This window comes from Anomaloglossus baeobatrachus, assembly GCF_048569485.1.
Source record: "Anomaloglossus baeobatrachus isolate aAnoBae1 chromosome 7 unlocalized genomic scaffold, aAnoBae1.hap1 SUPER_7_unloc_2, whole genome shotgun sequence".
Lineage (NCBI taxonomy): Eukaryota > Metazoa > Chordata > Amphibia > Anura > Aromobatidae > Anomaloglossus > Anomaloglossus baeobatrachus.
Genome location: NW_027441816.1, coordinates 1,085,967 through 1,097,955, shown reverse-complemented (window position 1 = coordinate 1,097,955; position 11,989 = coordinate 1,085,967). Strand labels below are relative to the sequence as shown.

Below are 11,989 nucleotides of genomic sequence, written 5' to 3'. Positions count from 1 at the left end.
AAGTGGGCGCAGCTATTACTACGGTCGCACATAAAAGAACCCACGGCCACCACTGCACATAGCTGACTCCACCACAGGACACCCACTTCTACACCAACGCAGGTAAGACAGGATCGGCACCTCTATGCTCCCGTTACAATCAGGCTCAGTCACCATGTGATAACGCTCTCAACTCTTTAGTTGCAGGCTCCCCTTGCTTCACCTCCACTGGCTGTGCTGCCATTTCCTCTCCCACCTGGAAGGTATACTTTATTCCACTATTTTCCTGTTTCTCTCTTCCCCCTTTTCCCATAACCTACTTTTATCTGCATTTGTGGGGTATCTATATGCTATTTACATCATAGTTTTATTCATTAATATGGAAGGGAAGAGTGCCCATGAGAGTGTTGAACTGCGGAGAGCAAGAGATTAAGCTGCTCCGATTTGCCACCATTGATAAGCTGTTCTCAGTAGATACACATGCTATCCAAACAGCAGCATCCACCATTGCTTCAGCCCACCCATTCAGTGACAGCTCACCAAGTCAGCCAGAGGAGTGGTGTAAGGAATTACACGTAGGCACTGACTCCACACCTTCACATCACAAGAAGGGGGTCTACAGGCTAGTGCAAGAATACGAGCAAGTCTTCAGCAAACATCCGCTAGACTTTTGAAGAATAAAAGGGGTCAAACACTACATCCCCACAAGTGCACACCCACCCATCAAAGAGAGATATAAGCCAAAACTACCTGCACATTACCAGTGTACCAAGGACATGTTGAGCAACATGAAGGAGGCTGGGGTTATCCGTGACAGTTGTAGCCTCTGGGCAGCTCCGTTGGTCCTGTTAAAGAAGAAGGACAGCACCACTCCCCTGTATTGAGGAATAGCTAGCTGCATTGAGAACTGCAAATTATTTTTCTACCCTTGATCTCACTAGTCGCTATTGGCAAGTGTCCGTTGCTGAGGCAGACCGGGAGAAGACCGCCTTTGCCACCCCGATGGGTCTCTGCGAGTTCAAAAGCATGCCCTTCGAGCTGTGCAATTTGCCAGGAACCTTCCAGAGGCTGATGGAATGCTGCTTGGGACACCGAAACTTTGAAACGGTACTGCTATACCTTTATGATGTTATTGTTTATTCTAAAGCAAACAAGATTTTAGGGTGTATAAAAAGGGAGATTAGATCCGGTGATCCCAACGTATTGTTACCCCTCTATAAATGACTTGTAAGGCCACATCTGGAATATGGGGTAAAGTCCTGAGCAGGTTGATAACCATTGGTTTGAGCATGGTAGGGTGTAGTGCGCATCTTCCTGCATCGGTAAAAGCTGCAGAAGTCCTTGAAGATTTCCGCTTCAAAGGCTGTGCCTTGATCTGTGAGGACTCTCTCTGAGTAGCCATGAGGTCTGCATAAGTGTGCTTGGAAGACCTTCGCTGCAGTATGGGCCATTAGATCTTTGACTTGTACCACAACCATAAATCTCGAGTAGTTGTCTACCATCGTAAGTGCATACGTGAGCTCGCCTCGATATTCTGCAACAAAACTCCCTTTTTCGATTTCAGTTTCAGCAAACACTCCTCTTCCTGTAGAAAATATTTATCATTACCTAAGACAGTCATTCTAATGCATGACAATATTAAGGCAATTTAGTTAAAACTTGTTTTAACTCACCTTTAAGGGGATTGATGTATTTCATGGTCAATCCAGGTTTGTCAGTGATGGCACTGACATAATGTATGGCGTCTTTTTCGGGCGTTATCCTTTGCCTTTTCATTGTGAAAATCCAGTTGCCTATATCAAAGCAAATTCTACTACTTGTAAAGTATGCAGAAAATGAAATGTAGAACATATAACATCAACTGCTTAGGAACGCATCATAGGTTAGTACTTAAAAGGATATTGTCATGTTCTAGTCATAATGCAAGCTGGACATTTTTCATGTTACCCTGTAATCGCCGGCCTGTTCTAATGCTCACAAGCCAAGATATAGGCTCAGCTGCTAAGGCTTCCCTCTGCCTTCTGAATGAAACTTGAATATGTCTGGGTCACTGTGTATATAGCAGGTGCTCAGAAAAAATAAGAGTCAATTCAATAGAAATAGCTCTGGCACACTATAGTGATCAATAACGTAAGAAAAGAACTCTTGGAATGCTGAAAATTCTTTATTTGTGCAAAAGGATAATTCATCCAACGTTTCGACCTTGTTTTTAGGTCTTTATCAAGGATAAAGTTAGCTAAGATCATAAAGGGTTACAAAACCATATAAACACGTAATTAGTACATAGTACAACATAACAGTACAATATATTGCTACTTGAGAGTACAATGGGTCAAATGACCATGATGCACATACAAAAAATTTTTCCAAAGCCATAGTGAAAACATTTGTACTGAGGAAAGAAAATTTCCACATGACCTATCTGGAGAAACATTCTGGATCAAACAACCAAAAATAGTCAAGCAGGTAAATACACACCTATATGGATAACAGGATGATATGTGTTCAATTGTATAGCGTCATTGCCATTAAGGTACAAATGGAAAACTTGCAATCCTATATAGTGAAGGAAATGAACACATATCATATCAAAGAACACAGGAACATGGGTGTGAGAAAAACCTCAATGTTTATACTTTGTTCTTTATAATGGTGTGAACATGTATATGTCTCAGTACCTTATGCACTTGAGAATTCTAGTGAGTAGATCATGAAAGCCTATTTCAGAACTGGAATCGGTAAATAATTGTAGGTGGAATCTAAATGAAAAGATGGTACAAGTGTTATCATGACACGTGGGCTATAACACAATGGACCGTGTGACAAAGAAGAAAGGAGAGAAAGAAGAGGAAGAAAATGCAACTACCTGTAACATTACGTGATAGTCACTGGTAAGTATCACTTGACAATTCAAGTGAAAAAGGATTCCTTTATTAAAGGGTTCTCAGTCGCCTCAGGATCATGAAATACTAGGGTAAATGATATGAGAATGGGTAAGAAGCACCACTAAAGGAAATATGAGATGCAGGACATATATCTATAAACCCCTGAACTACATGATAGAAATAAAAAGAAGAAAAAAGAAAAAAAAGAAGAAAGAAGAAGAACACATAGAATGCGGAAAGAGAATGGGTACAACTACCTGAGTTACTGCAGGGAGGCCCCTGGTTGGTATTGTGAGGGTTAGTGGAATTCCTTCACTGAAGGGTTCTCAGTTGCCTCAGGTTCGTGAAAAATGCTATAGACAAATAATGCCCGGAGAAAAGGGGTTCATATACAGCGAATAATGGTAATACAAGGTACATGTGTCACATGTAATAGTATATATATATATATTGTACTAAGCTCTACACCAGAAATAGAAAGTAGTCCCTCTGCCTTCTGTCTAGGTGCCCTGAGTTATGTCCTGTAAACTGTCACAGGGACCCAGACACACATGTGTAGTAGGGGAATATCCCTGCTGAGATGCCAGTGCTAGAGCACTCGTTTGCTGTGGAGTTGAACGCTATGTGAGCAGTTCTTACCTTCAATGAGCAGAAGTCTCTTTTTTCAGATTTCAATATCTCTGTGGGTATCTGGCAGAAATATGGAATAGTCTTTACTGCTAAGACCCTGTACACCACTCCCACTAAAGGGGGCTTTACACGCTGCAACATCGCTAATGCGGAGTCGTTGGGGTCACGGAATTTGTGACGCACATCCGGCCGCATTAGCGATGTTGCTGCGTGTGACACCGATGAGCGATTTTGCATCGCTGCAAAAACGTGCAAAATCGCTCATCGGTGACATGGGTCTCCATTCTCGATTATCGTTACTGCAGCAGTAACGATGTAGTTCGTCGCTCCTGCGGCAGCACACATCGCTCCGTGTGACACCGCAGAAACGAGGAACCTCTCCTTACCTGCCTCCCAGCCGCTATGAGGAAGGAAGGAGGTGGGCGGGATGTTCCGGCCACTCATCTCCGCCCCTCCGCTGCTATTGGGCGGTCGCTCAGTGACGTCGCTGTGACGCCGCACGGACCGCCCCCTTAGAAAGGAGGCGGTTCGCCGGTCACAGCGACGTCGCCGGGCAGGTAAGTATGTGTGACGGGTCTGGTCGGTGTTGTGCAGCATGGGCAGCGATTTGCCCGTGTCGCGCAACAGATGGGGGCGGGTATCCACACTAGCGATATCGGGACCGATATCGCAGTGTGTAAAGTAGCCTTTAATAAACTGTGTAAAGGATTTTAAGTAAAAATCCACAATAAACCAGCGCTAGATGGGTTTTTATAATTTTATTAATAGACCACAAATAAAAAATTTTTTGCTATCCTTGTTTCAAGACAGAGTATTTGATAATATACAATACACTGATTATTACTAAAACCAAGGACCACATAAAACAAGGACCACATAAAATAAAAAATGAAAGTAATGAGAATAAAATTCTTTTGTATAACCAATTAACTTCGAGGTGATACAATATTCACATTGATTTAGTTTTACCAGTCTAATGTAATGCCCCGGCCGGTGGCATATATTTTGTTTGGTTAATAATTTAGACTTATACAATGAAAGATGTACTATACCACCCCTGGCTAACTTACAAGTTTTAAGTTGTACAATATAAGTTTGCGACGTTATATTCATATATAGGAAGGCAAACAATATTGGCAATTTAGTGGCACCCACCATACGTAATCTTACAGCACCTAATAAGGGAGGATTATTTGGCCTGAAAGGTTTTTTTCCATGCAAAAGCTGTATAGTATGTAAGAATACAAAAAATATTTCACGGAAATCCTTCTTACAGGGGCAGTCAGAAGTCATGATTAGAGAATTTATTACATGTCAATCAAAGGGAGTAGTATATTGCATTCAATGTCCCTGTCAGAAAAAATACATTGGGAGAACTATTAGACCCCTACGGAAAAGGGTGGGTGAGCACATTAGAAGTGTTAAAAATAAATGTACTAAGCACCCCCTATCCAGACATTATGTGTTAAAACATGGAGGGTCCTTTAAAGGATCCCAAGTATGGGGCGTACAAAAAATAACTAAGGATTGGAGAGGTGGCGATTTCATTAAAAAAATGTCACGAGCAGAAAGCCAATGGATTTTTGAATTGAACACCTTGAAACCATATGGACTCAATAATGATATAGAACTGTTTGCTTTTAATTAATTTATATTTTTATAGGTAGAGGAGTAATAGGTACTGATAATAATACGGAGAGAAGGAAAAAAAAAAAAAAAAAAAAAGCGATTGTCATGGAGATATATGTGTATATATGCATAATATATATTAAAATTGGTATCATATCATAGTATCATAGTATCATAGTTTTTAAGGTTGAAGGGAGACTCTAAGTCCATCTAGTTCAACCCGTAGCCTAACATGTTGATCCAGAGGAAGGCAAAAAAAACCCAATGTGGCAAACAAGTTCCAATGGGGAAAAATTTCCTTCCTGACTCCACATCCGGCAATCAGACTAGTTCCCTGGATCAATACCCTGTCATAAAATCTAATATACATAACTGGTAATATTAAATTTTTCAAGAAAGGCGTCCAGGCTCTGCTTAAATGTTAGTAGTGAATCACTCATTACAACATCATGCGGCAGAGAGTTCCATAGTCTCACTGCTCGTACAGTAAAGAATCCTCGTCTGTGATTATGATTAAACCTTCTTTCCTCAAGACGTAGCGGATGCCCCCGTGTTCCAGTCGCAGGCCTAGGTGTAAAAAGATCTTTGGAAAGGTCTCTGTATTGTCCCCTCATATATTTATACATTGTGATTAGATCCCCCCTAAGCCTTCGTTTTTCCAAACTAAATAACCCCAAGTTTAATAACCTGTCTTGGTATTGCAGCCCACCCATTCCTCTAATAATCTTGGTCGCTCTTCTCTGCACCCTCTCCAGTTCAGCTATATCCTTCTTATATATCGGTGACCAGAATTGTACACAGTATTCTAAGTGCGGTCGCACTAGTGACTTGTACAGAGGTAGAACTATATTTTTTTCATGAACACTTATACCTCTTTTAATACATCCCATTATTTTATTAGCCCTGGCAGCAGCTGCCTGACACTGTCCACTAAAGTGAAGTTTACCATCCACCCATACACCCAAGTCTTTTTCTGTGTCTGTTTTACCCAGTGCTCTACAATTAAGTACATAATTATAAATTTTATTTCCTCTACCCAAGTGCATGACCTTACATTTATCTACATTAAACTTCAATTGCCACTTCTCAGCCCAATCCTCCAATTTACATAAATCTCCCTGTAATATAAAATTATCCTCCTCTGTATTGATTACCCTGCAGAGTTTAGTATCATCTGCAAATATTGAAATTCTACTCCGCATGCCCCCAACAAGGTCATTTATAAATATGTTGAAAAGAAGCGGGCCCAATACTGGTGCTTCACTTGCCCAAGGTTGATGTAGATATAAGGGGCTTTTCATATTATAGCAAATTTATATTACACCTTTATGATGTCCTTTTGTTAAATTTATTGTTGAAAAAAAGCATATGCATATATACACATTGTCTTCCCAGTATATGATGATACAAGCAAGGCTATATATAGGTCTTTTTAGAAAAACCTTTAGAAAAACCTTTGCACATAATTATATTATATGGCTATTATGAACGGTCTTTCACAAATTGATATATGTAGTGGTCATTGAATGTTGGTTGAATTTAAACATTGTTTAATTTTATGCAAATTATAACCAATTAAATATATGCATAAATAGTGCTCTAGGCAACAGCTGAGTTATCCTTGAGGAAGGGGGCCGTTACACGCCCCCGAAACGCGTGTCGGATCAGGACTCTGTTTTTGCCTACCTCACCTGTGCGGTGATAACCTGCCAAGTAATCTCTCCCTCGTGTGGAATCAACCGGCTTCCACTGGACACGGTACGGATTGCCTGCTGGAGAGGTTGAGAGGTTACCGCTGACATTTCCTTTGTCTGCAACCAGGATACATTGGTACCTCCAGCGGTTCTGCATTGCTCGTTTGGAAGCAGATCGGAGCCTTGTGTGGTGCTAACCTGCCAAGCAACTTCCTCCTGTGTGGAATCAGTCAGCTGACACTGGATACGGTCTGGACTGCCCGCTGGAGAGGCTGAGTAGTTACCGCTGATCTTATTGTTGTCCGCAGCCAACATCTTGGTGCTTTCAGTGGCTTCGTACTGCTTGATTTCGAAAGTACATTTGGGAGAATACGGGACCGGCTGGTTTGTGGCCTTGTGAAGTGTTATAAAGGCTCTGTAAAGAGGGATGTCGGTAACCATACATCTCCCCCAGAGCCAGCACTAGTCGCGGCCACTGGCCTCAAAACGTCCGCTCTGGAAGTATAACAGGTCAATCCTGTACATAGCGGTTCCAGCCTAATCAACGGAGAAATCCGGGGTGTTTTTTGCGGTCAAGTTAATGTGAGGTTTATTCCCCCAGGCCCTGGGGGCGAATATAACGTCGCAAACTTATATTGTACAACTTAAAACTTGTAAGTTAGCCAGGGGTGGTATAGTACATCTTTCATTGTATAAGTCTAAATTATTAACCAAACAAAATATATGCCACCGGCCGGGGCATTACATTAGACTGGTAAAACTAAATCAATGTGAATATTGTATCACCTCGAAGTTAATTGGTTATACAAAAGAATTTTATTCTCATTACTTTCATTTTTTATTTTATGTGGTCCTTGTTTTATGTGGTCCTTGGTTTTAGTAATAATCAGTGTATTGTATATTATCAAATACTCTGTCTTGAAACAAGGATAGCAAAAAATTTTTTATTTGTGGTCTATTAATAAAATTATAAAAACCCATCTAGCGCTGGTTTATTGTGGATTTTTACTTAAAATCCTTTACACAGTTTATTAAAGGCTACTTTACACACTGCGATATCGGTCCCGATATCGCTAGTGTGGATACCCGCCCCCATCTGTTGCGCGACACGGGCAAATCGCTGCCCATGCTGCACAACACCGACCAGACCCGTCACACATACTTACCTGCCCGGCGACGTCGCTGTGACCGGCGAACCGCCTCCTTTCTAAGGGGGCGGTCCGTGCGGCGTCACAGCGACGTCACTGAGCGACCGCCCAATAGCAGCGGAGGGGCGGAGATGAGTGGCCGGAACATCCCGCCCACCTCCTTCCTTCCTCATAGCGGCTGGGAGGCAGGTAAGGAGAGGTTCCTCGTTTCTGCGGTGTCACACGGAGCGATGTGTGCTGCCGCAGGAGCGATGAACTACATCGTTACTGCTGCAGTAACGATAATCGAGAATGGAGACCCATGTCACCGATGAGCGATTTTGCACGTTTTTGCAGCGATGCAAAATCGCTCATCGGTGTCACACGCAGCAACATCGCTAATGCGGCCGGATGTGCGTCACAAATTCCGTGACCCCAACGACTCCGCATTAGCGATGTCGCAGCGTGTAAAGCCCCCTTTAGTGGGAGTGGTGTACAGGGTCTTAGCAGTAAAGAGTATTCCATATTTCTGCCAGATACCCACAGAGATATTGAAATCTGAAAAAAGAGACTTCTGCTCATTGAAGGTAAGAACTGCTCACATAGCGTTCAACTCCACAGCAAACGAGTGCTCTAGCACTGGCATCTCAGCAGGGATATTCCCCTACTACACATGTGTGTCTGGGTCCCTGTGACAGTTTACAGGACATAACTCAGGGCACCTAGACAGAAGGCAGAGGGACTACTTTCTATTTCTGGTGTAGAGCTTAGTACAATATATATATATATACTATTACATGTGACACATGTACCTTGTATTACCATTATTCGCTGTATATGAACCCCTTTTCTCCGGGCATTATTTGTCTATAGCATTTTTCACGAACCTGAGGCAACTGAGAACCCTTCAGTGAAGGAATTCCACTAACCCTCACAATACCAACCAGGGGCCTCCCTGCAGTAACTCAGGTAGTTGTACCCATTCTCTTTCCGCATTCTATGTGTTCTTCTTCTTTCTTCTTTTTTTTCTTTTTTCTTCTTTTTATTTCTATCATGTAGTTCAGGGGTTTATAGATATATGTCCTGCATCTCATATTTCCTTTAGTGGTGCTTCTTACCCATTCTCATATCATTTACCCTAGTATTTCATGATCCTGAGGCGACTGAGAACCCTTTAATAAAGGAATCCTTTTTCACTTGAATTGTCAAGTGATACTTACCAGTGACTATCACGTAATGTTACAGGTAGTTGCATTTTCTTCCTCTTCTTTCTCTCCTTTCTTCTTTGTCACACGGTCCATTGTGTTATAGCCCACGTGTCATGATAACACTTGTACCATCTTTTCATTTAGATTCCACCTACAATTATTTACCGATTCCAGTTCTGAAATAGGCTTTCATGATCTACTCACTAGAATTCTCAAGTGCATAAGGTACTGAGACATATACATGTTCACACCATTATAAAGAACAAAGTATAAACATTGAGGTTTTTCTCACACCCATGTTCCTGTGTTCTTTGATATGATATGTGTTCATTTCCTTCACTATATAGGATTGCAAGTTTTCCATTTGTACCTTAATGGCAATGACGCTATACAATTGAACACATATCATCCTGTTATCCATATAGGTGTGTATTTACCTGCTTGACTATTTTTGGTTGTTTGATCCAGAATGTTTCTCCAGATAGGTCATGTGGAAATTTTCTTTCCTCAGTACAAATGTTTTCACTATGGCTTTGGAAAAAATTTTTGTATGTGCATCATGGTCATTTGACCCATTGTACTCTCAAGTAGCAATATACGTCACAAAATGGTGTGGGACTGGTAATAGAATCTGCTTACAATGTATTGTTGACTTGTGCTTAGCACAAAAAAAGGGAATCTTTCTGGATATGTACTCTGGACACATTAAAACCCAAGGGCTTAAACCGTGAATATGAAGTACAGACTTGATTCATTGGGCCGTGCACCATGTCACCATGTGTGCAATTGCATTGTCCAATGGCTCACAATGGTTATGCGTTTTCATTGGATGGATAATCGAAGCCATGTTTTTTTCCTTTCTCTTGGGTTTGTTGTGTGAGTAGCCTATAGGATTAAGTTAGTTACCGCAGGCAGTGGATTTAGCTTCCTGTCTTTGGTCCAGTGGTAGATTGATTGTTTGGTCTATGAGCTGTTATGGGTTTTAATCCAGGTGAATGCCCATGGGCTGCCTATAACTGTGTGAAATATGTAGTTTTACTGGGCTGGGATGAGAGAATCCATCGAAGCATGGTGTAGGGATTGTGGTTCCTGTGTGCTAAGAAGAAAGGCTAGCACCAGCCAGAAAGCCCCATTACAGCCAATAATCAACCGCTAGCCGCTGGAACTCGTTGCTCTAGATCATGTCAAACTCTCACCAAGCAGGAATAGATACATTAGCCCACCATCCCACCCAAAGAGCAACTTCTGCTGCGCAGCTGGCTTTCTAGGCAGCAGCGCTATTGTGATGTCAGCGGGGGACATTGTGACAAGCCAGTGTTCCGTCACTTCATGTTGTGCACTGTTCAAACGGAAAATACATCAACAGGCAGACTACAGAAAAGCTTACTGACAAAGGATAGAGAGGGGCTTTCTCAGAGGGCTTTTTACAGTTTGTCTATTCCCAATTAGCCGTTTAAGTATGCTTAATGAAAGTACTAATTCTTTCATAGGCCGCCCATTCTTAGTATTTGACGTTCCTTATATTGCGGTATCAGGCTTCGCAGCAGGTTGCAAAACATTCATCACCCATGACTGTCCCCAATTGGGCTCAGAAGCTAAATGTCTATCATGACCTCTCTTTTTGAAAGTCCAAGAGCAAGCAAACTCTTCCTCCAGGAGAGGGAGCCAACAGATCACTAAAGACATCATCATTGCTCAAAGAAAACACCGAAAAACAATGGAAGCTTTAATTGGAGTGGAATCTGATAGACAGCACCTGATGCCAAGTCTGGATCTTCTAACACCTGCAGTCACTGCAGCAGCTGAATCCAATGTGTCCAAAAGGGATCTATTCTATTCAATTGCAAATGATCTAGATAAGACTGAGAATAAGATACTGCACGGGACATAGCAGAGTTGGTCAAGTTGAGTGGAGATGAGTTTGCTATTTGGCACAGCTTTTGCATCAATAAAGCAAGTAAAAGGTGTGAAAGATAAAAAAAAAGGGTGAAAGTGTGAAAAGTGAATTGGCCAAATTGAGGTGCATATAAAGTTTTTGCTTTCTTTCAATTCACTAATGGGGCTCATTTGAATCAGGTGAATTGAGTTCTGCTTTTGGAAACTCGGTTAAGAAGGGGTGCACCGGTCCTGCAGGTACTGCAATACCAGGTCAATGCGTGGAGTGGACAGAGCAAGATTTTTTCCATCTCCTTGTTCTAAAAATCCATTTAATATATGGTCCCTAGAGAGGGGACGTATCAGATATTAAACTGATAAGAACAGATTTAATTTTTTTTTTTTCTGTTTATCAGTAGGACTTCAAAATAACAAAGGTGATCGCCTCCCGTTGCCTGGGAACCGTCCAGGCACAAGAGGGCTATGTGTCACCAGAAGGCACACACACTCCCTCAAGGCCGGCAGACGTGCAATCCCAGGCACCTTCCAGTACCGACCAAGGTAGCGTCCTCCGAAACTACACTTGATCTTAGCCAAAAGGCCGAGAAGCTATAACCCGAATTGGTTACGGCCTTGAGTGGCACCCTGGCCTATACCGGACACATCTTAGGGAGAGGGAGACAAACCCACGCCTACAGAAGACATTTTGTCACCCAAGCCAAACCCTTGAAAAGGCTGTTTTGCAGAGCAAAAACAAGGAGAATGGTGCTTTTTGCAGCCGCCGCCCACTGCAATGAATCTGAATAACTCCTCCTTTTGGGCACAAGCACCTCCCCTCCCCCTTGCAGTCTTTCCAATTCATGATACAAAAAGACGGACGGACAGGACAGGACAGGACCATCTGCCTGACTTTCCGTCACTGCCACCCTTTGCCATCCTTGCCCGTAGAAAGCCCTTTCATC

General features: G+C 42.2%; 1 pseudogene; it reads right to left on the bottom strand.

Moving 5' to 3' along the window:
* Positions 1-11,263: 11,263 nt before the first annotated feature.
* On the bottom strand, positions 11,264-11,469 carry LOC142259404 (U2 spliceosomal RNA; annotated as a pseudogene).
* Between the last annotated feature and the right edge of the window lie 520 nt (positions 11,470-11,989).